General features: G+C 41.3%; 1 protein-coding gene across 1 annotated transcript in view; it reads right to left on the bottom strand.

The window, feature by feature from the left end:
- The window catches only part of LOC124376818 (piggyBac transposable element-derived protein 3-like), a 348,640-nt gene that overhangs the window by 272,965 nt on the left and 60,145 nt on the right, over positions 1-15,530 (bottom strand). The window lies entirely within an intron of this gene.

Raw genomic sequence — 15,530 nt, 5'->3', positions numbered from 1 at the left:
CTATTAATATACAGTGCCCTCCACAATTATTGGCACCCCTGTTTAAGATGTGGTCGTGGACTTCAAAAAATTCTCCTTTTTTTTTTAAACAACATAGAACCCAAATGCAAAAAGAGAAAATCCAACCTTTATTTAAGTACATTACTTTGGTGGTAAAAATCACACATTTAGAAAAAAAAAACTTGAAATCATGTGTGCCACAATTATTGGCACCCTGATGTTAATACTTTGTACAACCTCCTTTTGCCAACAAGACAGCACTTAATCTCCTCCGATAACATTTAACAAGATTGGAGAACACAGAGAGATGGATTTTTGACCATTCTACTTTGCACAATCTTTCTAGATCATGCAGTGTCCTGGGTCCTCTCTTATGCACTCTTCTCTTTAGCTCGCCCCACAGGTTTTCGATTGGGTTGAGGTCTGGGGACTGAGATGGCCATGGAGGACCTTGAGTTTGTGACTGCTGAACCACTTTTGTGTAGATTTTGCCACATGTTTTGGATCATTATCCTGCTGAAAGACCCAATGACGACCCATCTTCAGCTTTCTGGCAGAGGCCATCAGGTTTTTATTTAAAATATCCTGGTACTTCAAAGCGTTCATAATGCCATGCACCCTAACAAGGTTCCCAGGGCCTTTGGAAGAGAAACAGGCCCACAGCATCACAGATCCTCCACCATACTTCAAGGTGGGCATGAGGTGCTTTTCGCATACTCATCTTTTGTTTTACGCCAGACCCACTTAGAGTGTTTGTTGCCAAAAAGCTCAATCTTAGTCTCATCTGACCAAAGCACACGATCCCAGTTGAAGTCCCAGTACCGCTTAGCAAACTCCAGACGTTTACGTTTGTGAGTGTTAGTGAGAAAAGGCTTTTTCCTTGCATGCCTCCCAAACAGCTTGTTGGCATGTAGAGAGCGTCTGATGGTTGTTTTGGAGACTCTGTGACCCCAAGATGCCACTCTTTGATGCAATTCTGTGACGGTGAGCTTGGGAAATTTTTTTACTTCTCTTACCATCCTCCTCACTGTGCGTTGTGGCAAGATAAACTTGGGACCTCTTCCAGCCTTGTTTGTCACTGTTCCAGTTGTTTTAAACTTGAATGATTCCTCTGACTGTAGATACCGGCAAGTTAAGGCGAGTGGCTATTTTCTTGTAGCCATTGCCTGATTTATGAAGGTCGACACACATCTGCCTTACTTGAATGGTGTGTTCTCTTGTCTTTGCCATGTTGACAAATGGGTAAGAGAATTAGGCCTCTGTGTTACGTCATATTTATACCCCAGGGAAACAGGAAATCATGAATTACTAATTAAAAGTCCCTAGATACCCTGACCAACCTTAGCAACTACAGAAAAATATATTTAAAAAAAAAAACAATTAAATTTTTCAGAGGAATTGTTAGGGGTGCCAATAATTGTCGGACACATGATTTCAAGTTTTTTTTTTTTTTTCTAAATTTATGATTTTTTTTTACCACCAAAGTTATGTACTTAAATGAAAGGTTGGATTTTTCTCTTTTTTTGCATTTGGGTTCTATGTTGTTTTAAAAAAAAGAAGAATTTTTAGAAGTCCACAACCACATCTTAAACAGGGGTGCCAATAATTGTGGAGGGCACTGTAGTTTTTAATGGCCTCGCGATATGAAGCGCTGATAACACAAACTACAGATTCCATAATGCAGCACTTCAGCTGCCTTACCGAATGCTAGGCTACCTGGGAACATTCCAGCATCAATCAATGTATTTAACCCTATTGTACAGTTATTTTAAAACCAATGGTATTCTGAGTATATGTTTACTGACACTGCCGGTAATCTCGTGTGTCTTATTTGTGGCGTGAAAGCAGAGGAAAAATCAGAGGCACATCAGCTGGTAATTTACTGAGAGAGAGTTTCTGAAGAGCTGCATGATGAAGGTGTGAGATGGCTGGTGTTTGACGGGAGATATTTTTATGGAGAGCAAAATATTTTAAGTTATTTAAAATTTAAGATTATTTTTTAACATAAGTTTTTATTTGTTGTTATTTTAATGTTACATAAAAGCACAATTTCTATTAATTTGTTCAGGGTTTTTTGCTGCATGTTTATATTTCTAACTTGTATAATTTTGACAGGATATATTTTTATGAAGAGCAAAATATTTTCTCAGATATTTTTTTATGGAATAATATTTCTGTCTGTTTTTATTCATATTTATGTTCAAAAAACATTGTTTTAATGTTTAATAAATGTTTATCCTGTTCGGCCCACAACCTAAAGTGTGCTTTGAGTTTTGGCCCTCTTTGCAATTGATTTTGAAACCCTTACATAGATGAATATCATTAATTATTAATAATAACATATAATTAAAGGTAAATTGAGCAATTGATTTGTTATTTTAGAAGTGTGTATTAAACTGATAGCCCTTTACATTAGTCGGTACCCAAGAAGTAGCTCTTGGTGTCAAAAAGGTTGGTGACCCAGCAAAACAGAACTGCTGGTCATCCCAGGCGATTCATCTCCAGGTCAAGATCTTCAAATAACACTTCATGACTCTCTGCTCTCCCCTTCAGCCACTGCTCGTAACCTTGGGGTAACTATGGACAATTAAATTAAATTAAATTTATTTTTATTTGTATAGCGCTTTTAACAATGAACATTGTCTCAAAGCAGCTTTACACAGATAATGTGGTGATTAAACGTAAATATGTTCTTTGTAAGTATGTTTGTCCCTGATGAGCAACTGTGGCAAGGAAAAACTCCCCGAGATGGCATAAGGAAGAAACCTTGAGAGGAACCAGACTCAAGAGGGAACCCATCCTCATCTGGGTTGCACCAAATGTCCATTTGAAGCAGATATACAATGTTGCGGGGTACAGTGAGAGAGAGAGAGAGAGAGAGAGAGAGAGAGAGAGAGAGAGAGAGAGAGAGAGAGAGAGAGAGAGTGACGGGAAGAGAAGGATATGGATTATTAAGTGTCCCTATTGGTGTATGAAAGTTAATGTCACTGTGCAGTTTGGACTCCGGCAAGACTCACTTGGCAGCATAACTAAAAGGGAGAACCAGAAGGTAACACAGACATGAGGGATCTCTGGGATAAGAGACTCACCACACTACCGTCAACAAACCCGAGTGAACGTGTGAATGTGAGGGGACGACAGCATACAAATATACCAGTTCACCAAACACTCTATATCCATGCTCCCTCCAGATCTGAGCCTTTACCTAAGAAAAACCTACTGATAAAAGGATTGACTAAATAAATAAGTTTTCAACCTCGACTTGAACACTAAGACTGTGTCCGAGTCCCGAACACTGGTTGGAAGGCTGTTCCATAACTGTGGGGTTTATAAGAGAAAGATCTGCCTTCTGCTGTAGTCTTCATTATTTGAGGAACCAACAGATAGCCAGCACCTTTTGATCTAAGTAGGCGTGGAGGATCATACTGGTACAGAAGTTCACTCAGATACTGCGGTGCGAGACCGTTAAGTGCTTTATACGTCAGTAGTAATATTTTATAATCAGTGTGAGATGTAATTGGGAGCAGTGTAGATGATTAAAACAGGGGTGATGTGGTCATATTTCCTAGATCTAGTGAGGACCCTTGCTGCTGCATTCTGAACTAACTGAAGCTTATTTATGCACTTACTCACACACCCAGACAGTAAAGCGTTACAGTAGTCTAATCTAGAAGTAACAAAAGCATGAACTAGTTTTTCTGCATCCTGTAACAACATCATATTTCTAATTTTAGCAATATTTCTAAGGTGAAAGAAGGCGATCCTGGTAATATTATTTGCGTGAGACTCAAAGGAAAGACTCGGGTCAATAATCACACCAAGGTCTTTGACAGCCGTACACGCTGAAACAGAAACACCATCTAGAGATGCTACGTAATCGGAAAGTTTACTTCTAGCTGCATGTGGTCCTAGTAAAAGTACTTCCGTCTTATCTGAGTTGAGCAGAAGAAAGTTATTAAGCATCCACTGTCTAATGTCCTTTACACACTTCTCAACATTGTTAAGCTGATCTCTCTCATCTGGCTTTGCTGAAATATACAGCTGTGTGTCATCAGCATAGCAATGGAAGCAAATCCCATGTTTATAAATGATTTCACCAAGAGGCAGCATATATAAAAAGAAAAGCAGTGGGCCTAAGACAGATCCTTGAGGAACACCAAACTTTACCTCATAGAGTGTGGAGAACTCACCATTTACATCAACAAACTGATAGCGATCAGTCAAATAAGACCTGAGCCAAGAGAGAGCTGTTCCCTCTATTCCAACAACATTCTCAAGTCCAGCAAGCAGTATAGTGTGATCAATGGTGTCAAAAGCTGCACTAAGGTCGAGCAAAACAAGTACGGAGACAAAACCCTGATCAGAGGCCAATAACAGGTCATTTACCACCTTAACTAGCGCCGTCTCTGTGCTATAATGAGGCCGAAATCCTGACTGATACATTTCAAAAATGTTATTCATAAGTAGGTGTGAGCATAACTGCTGTGCTACAACCTTTTCTAAAATTTTGGATATAAAGGGGAGATTTGATATTAGTCTGTAGTTGGACAACTGACATGGGTCAAGGTCAGGTTTCTTAATAAGGGGGTGAATAACTGCCAGTTTGAAGGATTTTGGTACATAACCAGTGCTAATGGAAGAGTTAATTATTTTTAAAACAGGTTCAATTACCTCTGGAGTTATCTGTTTAAAGAAACTTGTAGGCAAGGGATCGAGAATGCAGGTTGATGATTTTGATGAGGAGATTAATTAAATTAAGTCATTCTCATGAATAGGAGTGAAGCTTTGTAGTTGATTGTCTGCTATAATTACACTGCTGTCTACAGGGTTACATGTAAAATAATTTGGATTTATATTAACTGTCTGGATTTCTTTCCTGATGTTTTCAATTTTATTATTAAAAAAGTTCATGAAATCATTACTACCTAATGATGGTGTACATGTTAGTGCAGTGCTTTTATTCCCTGTTAATTTTGCTACCGTGCTGAATAGAAATCTAGGATTATGCTTGTTATTTTCTATGAGGGTGGATAAATATGCTGATCTGGCAGCACTAAGAGATTTTCTATAATTAACTGTCCTTCTTCCCACATGTTGCTAATGTGTCTCATTCTAGTAGATTTCTTCTCTACAACATCCAAAGGATTCAACCATTTCTGTTCACACAGGCTGCCCAGGTGCTTGTTCAGTCTCTTGTCATTTCAAGACTGGACTACTGCAACTTTCTGCTGGAAGGTCTTCCCCTGAACGCTATGCGTCCACTGCAAATGATCCAAAACAGAGCTGCACGGCTTGTGTTCAATCAGTCTAAGTTCTCCCACACCACCCCACTGCTGCAATCCCTTCACTGGCTTCCAGTAGCTGCACGTATCAGATTCAAAACACTAATGCTTGCCTACAAGGCCAAAAATGGACCATCACCATCCTACCTCAGTGACCTCATCACATCTTGCACTGCACCACGCTGTCTGAGATCATCCAGCACTGCTCGACTGGTACCACCTTTTCTCAGAATGAGAGGTAAGTACACTTCAAGGTCTCTTCTCTGTTCTGGCACCAAGGTGGTGGAATGAACTTCCCCTAGATGTCCGTACAGCAGAGTCCCTGACGATCTTCAAGCGACGAATGAAGATCTACCTCTTCCTGAAATACCTAAATTAGCACTTTCCAAGTTTGTAGAATTCAATAGTTATATTTATATTAAGTTTGTAATCTGGCCTACCAGTGTAGATTTATTCATTGCTAGAGATTTAACTGCACTTTTCTATGTCGCTCTGGATAAGGGCATCTGCTAAATGCCGCCGTAAATGTAAATGTAAATGTAAATTAATTAACCTTCCTACACCTTCACACCCGAGTCTAACAGCATGTTCATGGTATTACTCTTCCACATGGAAATAATTGACAAGACAGCTACCACGTTAGCTCTATACTAACAGTATGAGAATACAGTGCAGTGGAATACTCAATGCTTATTGGTCAGTGAAGTTTCTATAATAGTTTGGCTTAAACAGCAATTCTGGCTATAAAGCAGAATGAAGACACTGGCTATTGAAGACACTTATTTCAGACTCTTATTCAAGCAAAGTTAGATGTCTGAAATGCGTTTCTTCAATAGCCTCGATTCTGATTGACCCTAAATAATCAGTTACAGTAGATCATCTTTAGTCTAAAACTCAACATACTGAAGCAAACGTATGGTTTTAAAAAAGGTAGAGATCAAAAGTGGAGAGACGTTCTGTTCTCAGTAATGTCACACTGGGACCCTTGTGCAAGCAGACTATTGTTTAGTGTTTTTGTCTATAAAATATTTGTTTCCTCTTTTTTGGTTATTAGATCAAATTAAAAGTGGAAGATAAAAAAGTTTGTAGATCCTGGTAGATTATTTTTTCCACACATTCACTGTACATCAGTTAAAATAGGGTTTCTCAGCAATGTATGAATCCATCCATCAAACTCACTTTCTCACCTTTAGGTGCATGTACAGGCTTCGGGTCTGGAGCAATGGAAGGTCCTGATTGCTGTGATGATTGGTGGTATTCGATAAGGTCATGAGTAAAAAGGAATAAAAAAGCAAATAGCTTATAGCTATTATATATTTTAGATTTATTAATTAATTAATTATATAATTATAGGGGATATATATATACGTATATGTAACAAGACTATCAGTCTTGCTTTGTAGGGAAAATTTGGTGTGTCATTGGAAGACCTAAAAGTGAAAGGATCTTAGTCACCACCCCTGTGCTTTTAGTCTCAGTATGCACTCTGTGTATACATGGTTTAGCTTATACTATTGTAACCTCTAGGAATAGGAAAAGTAGGCTTCAGGTAAGTAGGTGTCAGTACGGTGTGTTGATGTGAAATAAGATAAGTCCTTCACAATCCCACCCTCCTAAACCTAATAATATAAGAGAGACGCTCCTACTCCAAGGTAGATCGGCCCAATAACTACAAAGCGACCAGTTCACTATTTATTATTTATTATTTTCTCTTACTTCTGAAACTGAAGTTCCCTCGAAATAATTGGCTCAAGTTAAAGGAAATTATCAAATAAAACATATGATTAACAACAAGTTCTCTTAACTTTTCTTTTAGCTTTGGATAAATCATTCATCACTGCTTTTTAACTTTGTCATAAGGTTTCTAAAATTAAACAGAACACACAAATTAAAAAGAACACACAAATTAAATTTTGCACAACACAGTGTCAGTTCAAATCAGTTCTCACACTAACACAATTCAGTTTCATACAGTATATCTGTGTGTGTGTGTGTGTGTGTGTGTGTGTGTGTGTGTGTGTGTGTGTGTGTGTGTGTGTGTGTGTGTTTGTCAAGAAGGTTTGTACCAGTCTGTAGCAACGATGAGATGGATGAGATGACTGGTGATAATGAAATGAACAGTTGGAACAGTCAGTGATAAGATGTTGTCCACATGGCAGGGTGATGGAAAAATAACACGGGCAACAGCATATATACAGTACAGACCAAAAGTTTGGACACACCTTCTCATTCAAAGAGTTTTCTTTATTTTCATGACTTTAAAAATTGTAGATTCACACTGAAGGCATCGAAACTATGAATTAACACGTGGAATTATATATGGAATTATATACATAACAAAAAAGTGTGAAACAACTGAAAAATGTCATATTCTAGGTTCTTCAAAGTAGCCACCTTTTGCTTTGATTACTGCTTTGCACACTCTTGGCATTCTCTTGATGAGCTTCAAGAGGTAGTCACCTGAAATGGTCTTCTAACAGTCTTGAAGGAGTTCCCCGAGAGATGCTTAGCACTTGTTGGCCCTTTTGCCTTCACTCTGCGGTCCAGCTAACCCCTAAACCATCTCGATTGGGTTCAGGTCCGGTGACTGTGGAGGCCAGGTCATCTGGCGCAGCACCCCATCACTCTCCTTCTCGGTCAAATAGCCCTTGATGCCTTCAGTGTACACACTCTACAATTTTCATAGTCATGAAAATAAAGAAAACTATTTGAATGAGAAGGTGTGTCCAAACTTTTGGTCTGTACTTTATATACAGTACAGACCAAATGTTTGGACACACCTTGTGTCAAAACTTTTAGTCTGTACTTTATATATATTATATATATACAGTACAGACCAAAAGTTTATATATATTATATATACAGTACAGACAAAAGTGCCCACCTTTTGCTTAGATTACTGATTTGCACACTCTTGGCATTCTCTTGATGCCTACAATATGACATATTTTCAGTTCATTTTTTTGTTATGTATATAATTCCACATGTGTTAATTCATAGTTTTGATGCCTTCAGTGTGAATATACAATTTTCATAGTCATGAAAATAAAGACAACTCAGGTGTGTATTTTGTAGCGATCTAGCGGTGTAGTGTAGAGTTCAGTAGTCTGATGGTGGATGGAAAAAAGCTGTCCCTGAACCTGCTGGTTCTGGTGCGTAAGTTCCTGTATCTCCTTCTTGATGGAAGGAGGTTAAACAGTTTATGACTGGGATGTGAAGAGTCCTTGATGATGTTTTGAGCTCTGTGCAGACATCTGCTGTGGTGAAGGTGTTCAATGGCAGGTAGTTGGGTGCCAGTGATGTGTTGGGCGGGTTTGACCTCCCTTTGCAGGGCTTTACGTTCACACACAGTGGATCCTCCGTACCATACGGTGATTGAGTTGGTCAGGATGCTCTCAATGATGCAGCGGTAGAAACTCGTTAAAATCCCTGGAGACAGATTTCTTGAGACTTCTCAATAAGTACATGTGTTGTGCTTTTTTACCCAGAGCTGACGTGTTCTGCTGCTAGGACAGATCCTCAGAGATGTCAAGTTAAGAGGCTTTTTAATCTGGAGACTCGTTCTACCTCAGTTCCATTGATGTTGACTGGTAGATGTCTTCTGCTGTTGGATTTCCGAAAGTCCAAGAGGCTTTTAACTCCCAGGAACTTAAAGCTGGAGACTCGTTCTACCTCAGTTCCATTGATGTTGACTGGTAGATGTCTTCTGCTGTTGGATTTCCGAAAGTCCACAATGAGCTCTTTGGTCTTTGTGGCATTGAGGGTCACGTTGTTGTTGGCACACCATGCTGTCAGATTACAGATCTCTTCCCTGTAGGCAGATTTGTCATTGTTGTCGATCTGGCCGACCACAGTGGTGTCATCTGCATACTTGATGAAGATGTTGGAGTTATACAGAGGAGCACAATCGTGGGTCAACAGGGAGTAGAGTAGTGGGCTCAGAACACAGCCCTGCGGGATGCCAGTGTTCAGAATGAGGGTTGAGGATACCAGGTTTCCCAACCTAACAGATTGAAATCTGTTGGTGAGAAAGTCCAGAATCCATCTGCAAGTGTAGGTGCACATACTCAGTTCATTGAGCTTAGTAATCAGTACAGTGGGGAGGACTGTATTGAATGCAGAGCTAAAGTCAATGAACAGCATAATGACGTATGTGTTGCTTTTATCCAGGTGGGTGAGAGCTGAATGAAGAGCTGTGGAAACTGCATCCTCTGTTGACCTGTTCGGGCGATAGGCAAACTGGTGTGGGTCCAGTGTAGGTGGTAGGCCTGCAGTGAGGTGATTCAGGACCAGTTTCTCAAAGCACTTCATAGCAATGGGGGTGAGTGCAACTGGGCGAAAGTCATTCAGGCCTTCGGCAGCTGAGTGCTTATGCACAGGTATGATGGTTGTGTTCTTCAGGCATGAAGGAACTGTGGCTTGGGCCAGTGACAGGTTGAAAATGTCAGTGAAAACCTGTGCCAGTTGTCCAGCGCATGCTCTGAGAACACGTCCCGGTATGCCATCCGGGCCAGCTGCCTTGCGTGCATCCACTCTGCTAAACACTGAATAGACGTCCGTTGTTGAGCGTGAAAGTGGGCTGTAAGCAGTAGAAGAGTTTTTGGTTGGTGTGAAATGTCCCATGCTTTAAGCAAAATGTGCAAAAAAGTGATTGAGCTCGTCCGGTTGGAGGGCACTGCTGGTTGGTTGAGCTGTAGGTTTGTAGTCTGTGATGGTCTGGATGCCTTTCCACATGCGTCTGGGGTCAGAGTTGTGGAAGTGCTCTTCTATGTGGAGTTTGAATGCGAGCTGCGGGGTTGGAATGCGAGGTTGGCCCTGGCTCTGTTGTAGTCCTCTGCACTGCCAGATTTAAAGGTAGCATCTCTTGCTTTCAACAGGAGACGGACTTCAGAGTTCATCCACGGCTTCTGATAAGAAAACAGTTTGACAGTAGTGACATTGTCAACGCACGTGTTAATATGGTCCAAAACAGATGAAGTGTAAATGTCCATGTCTGTGTGAGAGCCTAGTGTGGCCTGTGAGGCAAACATGTTCCAGTCAGCATCCTGAAAACGTTGCTGTAGAGTAGAAATGGCCCCCTCTGGCAGATCTCAGGTTGGAGTCGTTAAAATCTCCAGCAACATCGATAGCTTCTTCGGGATGTGCAGACTGCTGTTTGCTGATAGCTGCGTGCAGTTCCTCCATAGCTAGCTTAGCATTAGCATCCGGCGGAATGAACACCGCAGTCACAACAATGGCTGAGAATTCTCTCTGTAAATAAAAGGGTCTGCACTTAATCATCAAATACTCTAAATGAACAGAGCAATGACTTTCAGTAACAGTAGAGTCCGTGCACCATGAGTTGTTAACATAAATGCACAGACCTCCACCTCTGCGCTTACCAGAGTCCTCTGCTGTCCTGTCTGCCCGAAAACACTGTGACCCCCGAGCTCAATGGCGCTGCTGGGAATGTTGTCGTTGAGCCATGTTTCTGTAAAAATCATGATTATTACAATCCTTAATCCGTTTGTGTGATGATATCCGGAGCAGCAGCTCATCCATTTTATTTGCGAGAGAGCGTACCTTAGCAAGGAAGGTGCGTGGAATCGATGGTTGATGCGGGTTTAGCCTTAGCCTAGCCCTGATGCCGCCTCACTTCCTCCTCCTTTCTTTACGGTCTCAGCGCCGGCGCTGTGGTCTCACTGTCGGCCGAGCTGGATCAGCAGTCCTCGGTGTTTAGGCAATTTCCCGAGGGAGTTCAAAGTTAGTTGAAAGCCCGTATCTGTAAGTGTGGCCGATGTCTAATGATGCTTGTCGTATATGTTATTATTAATAATTAATGATATTTATCTATGTCAAACTGAATTTCACAGCGGGCCAAAACTCAAAGCACACTTTAGGTCGTGGGCCGAACAGGATAAACATTTATTGAACACACTAAAACTAAATGTTTTTAAATATAAATAAAAACAGGAATATTATTCCAATAAACTTAAACTTTAAATAAATAGCTCTCCATAAAAATATCTCCGTCAAAATTATACAAGTTAGAAATATGAACATGCTGCGAAAAAACCCTGAACAAATTAATAAAAATTACAATAATTACAAAAATTTAAAATAACAAAAATCAAAACAATCTGATTTGTTTGCTCTTATGCCATTTTAAAAAATGTATCTTAAACTTTAAATAACGTTGCACACCTTCATCATGCAGTTCTTCAGAAACTTTCCCTCAGTAAATAAGCGGCTGATGTTCCTCTGATTTCTTCTCTCTTTTCACACCAGCTTCACTTTGCGATTTTGCTCTGGTGAAAAACATCTGCTAAAATGTCAGATTCTTCTTTAACTCTTCTACTTTCTGTATCTTTTGCTCTGCATTCAGGTTTTTCAGCTTCTCCTGATGTTTTGTCTCGTAGTGCATCTTAGATTCAATTCCTTAATTACAGCCAAATTCGCTCCACAAATAAGACACACGTGTTTACTGCCAGTGTCAGTAAACATCATCTCAGAATCCCATTGGTTTTGAAAGGCTTTTCAGAATCTACTTTTCTTTTGGCCACTGTGAGGCGCTGTTTCACAATAACTTTACAATAATGCTAAATACATCAAGAGAAGCTTCACTTGATTGACGCTGGAATGTTCCCAGGTAGCCTAGCGTTCGGTAAGGCAGCTAAATCGCTGCATTATGGGATCTGTAGTTTGTGTTATTAGCGTTTCATGTCGGCGGGACATTAAAAACTATAATAATAGATCTATATAAAATCATCTCGCGGGTCGGATATAATTGTATGTCAGGCCGGATTTGACACTGAGTTTGACACCCCTGATCTATGTGAAGACACTGATCATGTTAATGATTTCTCACAATAATTATCAACAACGATTTAACAAGGTAGGAAACAGATATTTTTAGAAAACAACTCATGTGGTCCTTGCAGGCGACCTGATATACAATTATGTTGGTGACCCCTGCATTAAACAAAACTATTTAAAGGTGTAAGCAGTATTTTTGGGGATCAGGAACCCTGACTTAGTGATCAGAATCTTCTGTAGATCTTCAGGTTTTACTGCACTACACCGTCATTAGCAGCTCTTTATATGTATAAACAAATGCATATAATATTTTAGTTGTAATATTATAATATAATATAAACAACAAAAAAGCTATAGGAAACATCTAACTGTCAGGAATCCCCCTGCCATGCCCCCTTTGGTGGCTGTCAAACTTCGGCATTCCACAAAGCACCTCGCTCATTCTCCCGTGCGTGCCCCACCCGCACGGAGCTGTTAGCAATCAGGCTTCATGGGGAACAGTTGGGGCTTGTTTTACTCGCTCATCCCCAGCTCCTATAAGACCCCCACATTCACCCACACTCCCTGTCCGTTATTGCATGTTCGTGTTGGTTCATGTCGGTGTGCTCATATGTCCAGTCATCCCGCTATGTACGTTCCGTTTCGGACTCCTCGCACACTCCACGGCTGCGCTTTTCTTCCGAAGCTCCCCTCGGACTATATTCGCGGATTATCCCGAGTACTGTGAGTGCTTTTGTGTTGGCTCTGCCTTTTGTGAATAAAGCTTCTGTTTGCTGTTACTCCGGCTTCCGCCTCCGTACCTCGCCTAACACTATCCACTACTACTTAAAGGTGTAATCAGTATTTTTGGGGATCAGGAACCCTGACTTAGTGATCAGAATCTTCTGTAGATCTTACTCTGTAGATTGTCTTTGGCCTGATTTAGACACCTTAGTGTGGAGAAGAAGAAAATTGATAATAATAATATTAATCATTACAAGCCAGAAGAATAGAATAATGAAGGTTAATGAAGGGTTCATTGGTTTAGGGAAGAGCGGAGCGGGGAGGGGTGTTACTTTTTTGTCTGGTTATTTTTTTTTCTCTTTAGAATGAATGTGGAGAAAGACAGCCACACACACACACACACACACACGATGTCTGTGGACATTCAGCTGTCTCTGTTCCAAATCTCTTGTATCTCCTCTTTTTATCCTTTAAGGCACAAACTGCACACTGCAGTACAGCACTCATCAATGGTTCTAGAGCCGCAACTAACGATTATTTTTTTTTTTCTGTCGACTAATCTAGCGATTATATTTTCGATTAGTCGACTACTCTAACGATTTTTGTTTTTTGCTTAATCTAGTGTTTTTTTTATTAGCTAATAATTAACTTTACAAAAAAATTACAAGTACAACTTCTAATATAATATTTTACATTTTATTACATTTTTTCCAAAAAAAATACTTCAATGTGGTTGAAGTTTTTACAGTATACAAAAATAAAGTGGCAAAAATAAAACACATTAGCATCAGGCACGAATAATGCCATATAAATTCAACAAAAGCACTGTTCTCTTTCACCATCTTGTGTTTGAGATCCACCTATGGGAAGGACATCCGTACCTGACCTCTGCAGAAGCATCCAATTGCACCAAGTCTGTCTTGACAGACAGAAGCGCGTGCCCAATGGCAGGTAAGGCAACGCCCCTTACCCAAGTGCATAAATCACCTGCACGCGCTCCCTTTCCTTAGTTTCTCGTGACTTCTGCTATCCTACATCACAGCTCCCTGGTTCTTGGACTGCACTTTTTTTGTCTTCAGGAGGACATATCTTCTGATCATCCTCGGCCGGACGTGCACGTCCTCAGCCAGGTTAGCTTTGCGAGCCACCCAGACTTGCACTCTTTTTTTCTATAGGCTGCCCGCCTGCTTGTTTTACCTTTTACAGAGAACTGTAGCCATTGTCTGGCGCTCCCGAAAAAACTCATGCGTCGCAGACTCAAGATGAGCGCTTCGCAGTGTGTCGATTTTGAGCTCTCCGAATCGGAGGGGGAAAGGCGACGCCGCAGCACACCCGGGGGCCTCCCGCGGGCCTCCCGCAGTGCTACTTCCTCTGACTGGGCCGACCTGTGTCCTTCCCTGTTCGAGGATTTGCTACCGGCTGACAACTGATTCCCCGAAGGACCGGCAGGTTCCGGGCTCCAGCTCAACTTGGGAAAACAGCTGGAGAAAGGGTCACCATCACCTGATCTCTGGAAGGTGGTCGTCACGGTGAATGACCTTGTTCTCCGCAATGCCCGTCAAGCTGTACAAGCAAGTGGACGTTCCAGGCTTTATTGGTGGTCGGAGAACGTGCGCTGTGGCTCAATCTATCCGGTCTCCCTGATAGTGAGAAACGTCGCATCGCAGGGGCAGCGGTTGAAACTGGTCAAGCTCTTTTTGGCCCGGCTGTTGTGCTGATGCAACAACGATCCGATGATAAAAAGAAGGAGGAGGAGGCGTTGAAGCTGTGTCTTCCTAGGAAGCCGGCGCAGCAACAGACGCTATCTGTGCGGCCATCTAACGCTTCTGCTGCGAGACGTCATCCCCACTACACTGGCAGAAATTGCAGGCCCCGCGGGAGACCACCGGCTCAGCAGAGCAGGCCACCTCCCCCCCTGCTAGGCCCTGGGGTAAGATGTCATTCCCCGCAGCAAGGAAACCCCCTACTCCACTCCTTCTGGTCCTAAACGGATGCTCTTTCACAGGGTTTTTTTTAAACCGCGTTCATGCGCAGTCAGCCCTCTGGACACCTGTTCTTCCCTCCATGTTTACCCATCCAAAAGACAGAGGGTATTTTTCAGCGAGGTTCTTTTTTGCCGGCGAGGGTTCTCTGTTCCGCACAGGCTTCACTGTTCCCCGTGTCGTCCAGAGTGCGTTTCCCTGTTCCAGTTGGGAAATACAGTGAGGAAAATAAGTATTTGAACACCCTGCTATTTTGCAAGTTCTCCCACTTAGAAATCATGGAGGGTCTGAAATTGTCGCTGCCATTTTGTTTACAGTTTTTTCAGAATCTTTGTTTTGGTTCCTTGGACTTTTATTTTCCAAGACTGAACTCAGAAATAAATTTATATCAGTGAGTTTTAAGATACAGAGGTTTGATCTGAAGTGTCCCACTTTGCCAGTATTTATACTAATTGGGTAGAGTTTATTCTGGTGACATGGGGCATACATTTCTTTTAACTTTCCATTACGGTCAGGAACTGGACATTGAGTCCGTTTTAAACAAGGATGTTATGTAGTGTTTAGCGTCTTACATTTTTGTGAATCATCACAGCAGATGGCGCTTTAGTCTCGATTTTATTTCCTTCTTGCCCAAAGTAACGCATCCAGCAGATATCGTTGTCCAGCAGTGAAAAGACGTCGCGTTTCCATGGCAACATTTGATATTGATGACGAAACATTATGTGTACAGTTTTGTCTCCAGGTAACG

The sequence above is a fragment of the Silurus meridionalis genome, chromosome 23, assembly GCF_014805685.1.
Source record: "Silurus meridionalis isolate SWU-2019-XX chromosome 23, ASM1480568v1, whole genome shotgun sequence".
Classification (NCBI taxonomy): domain Eukaryota; kingdom Metazoa; phylum Chordata; class Actinopteri; order Siluriformes; family Siluridae; genus Silurus; species Silurus meridionalis.
Note: the sequence above shows the minus strand (reverse complement) of the source record. Positions and strands in the feature narration are given on the sequence as shown.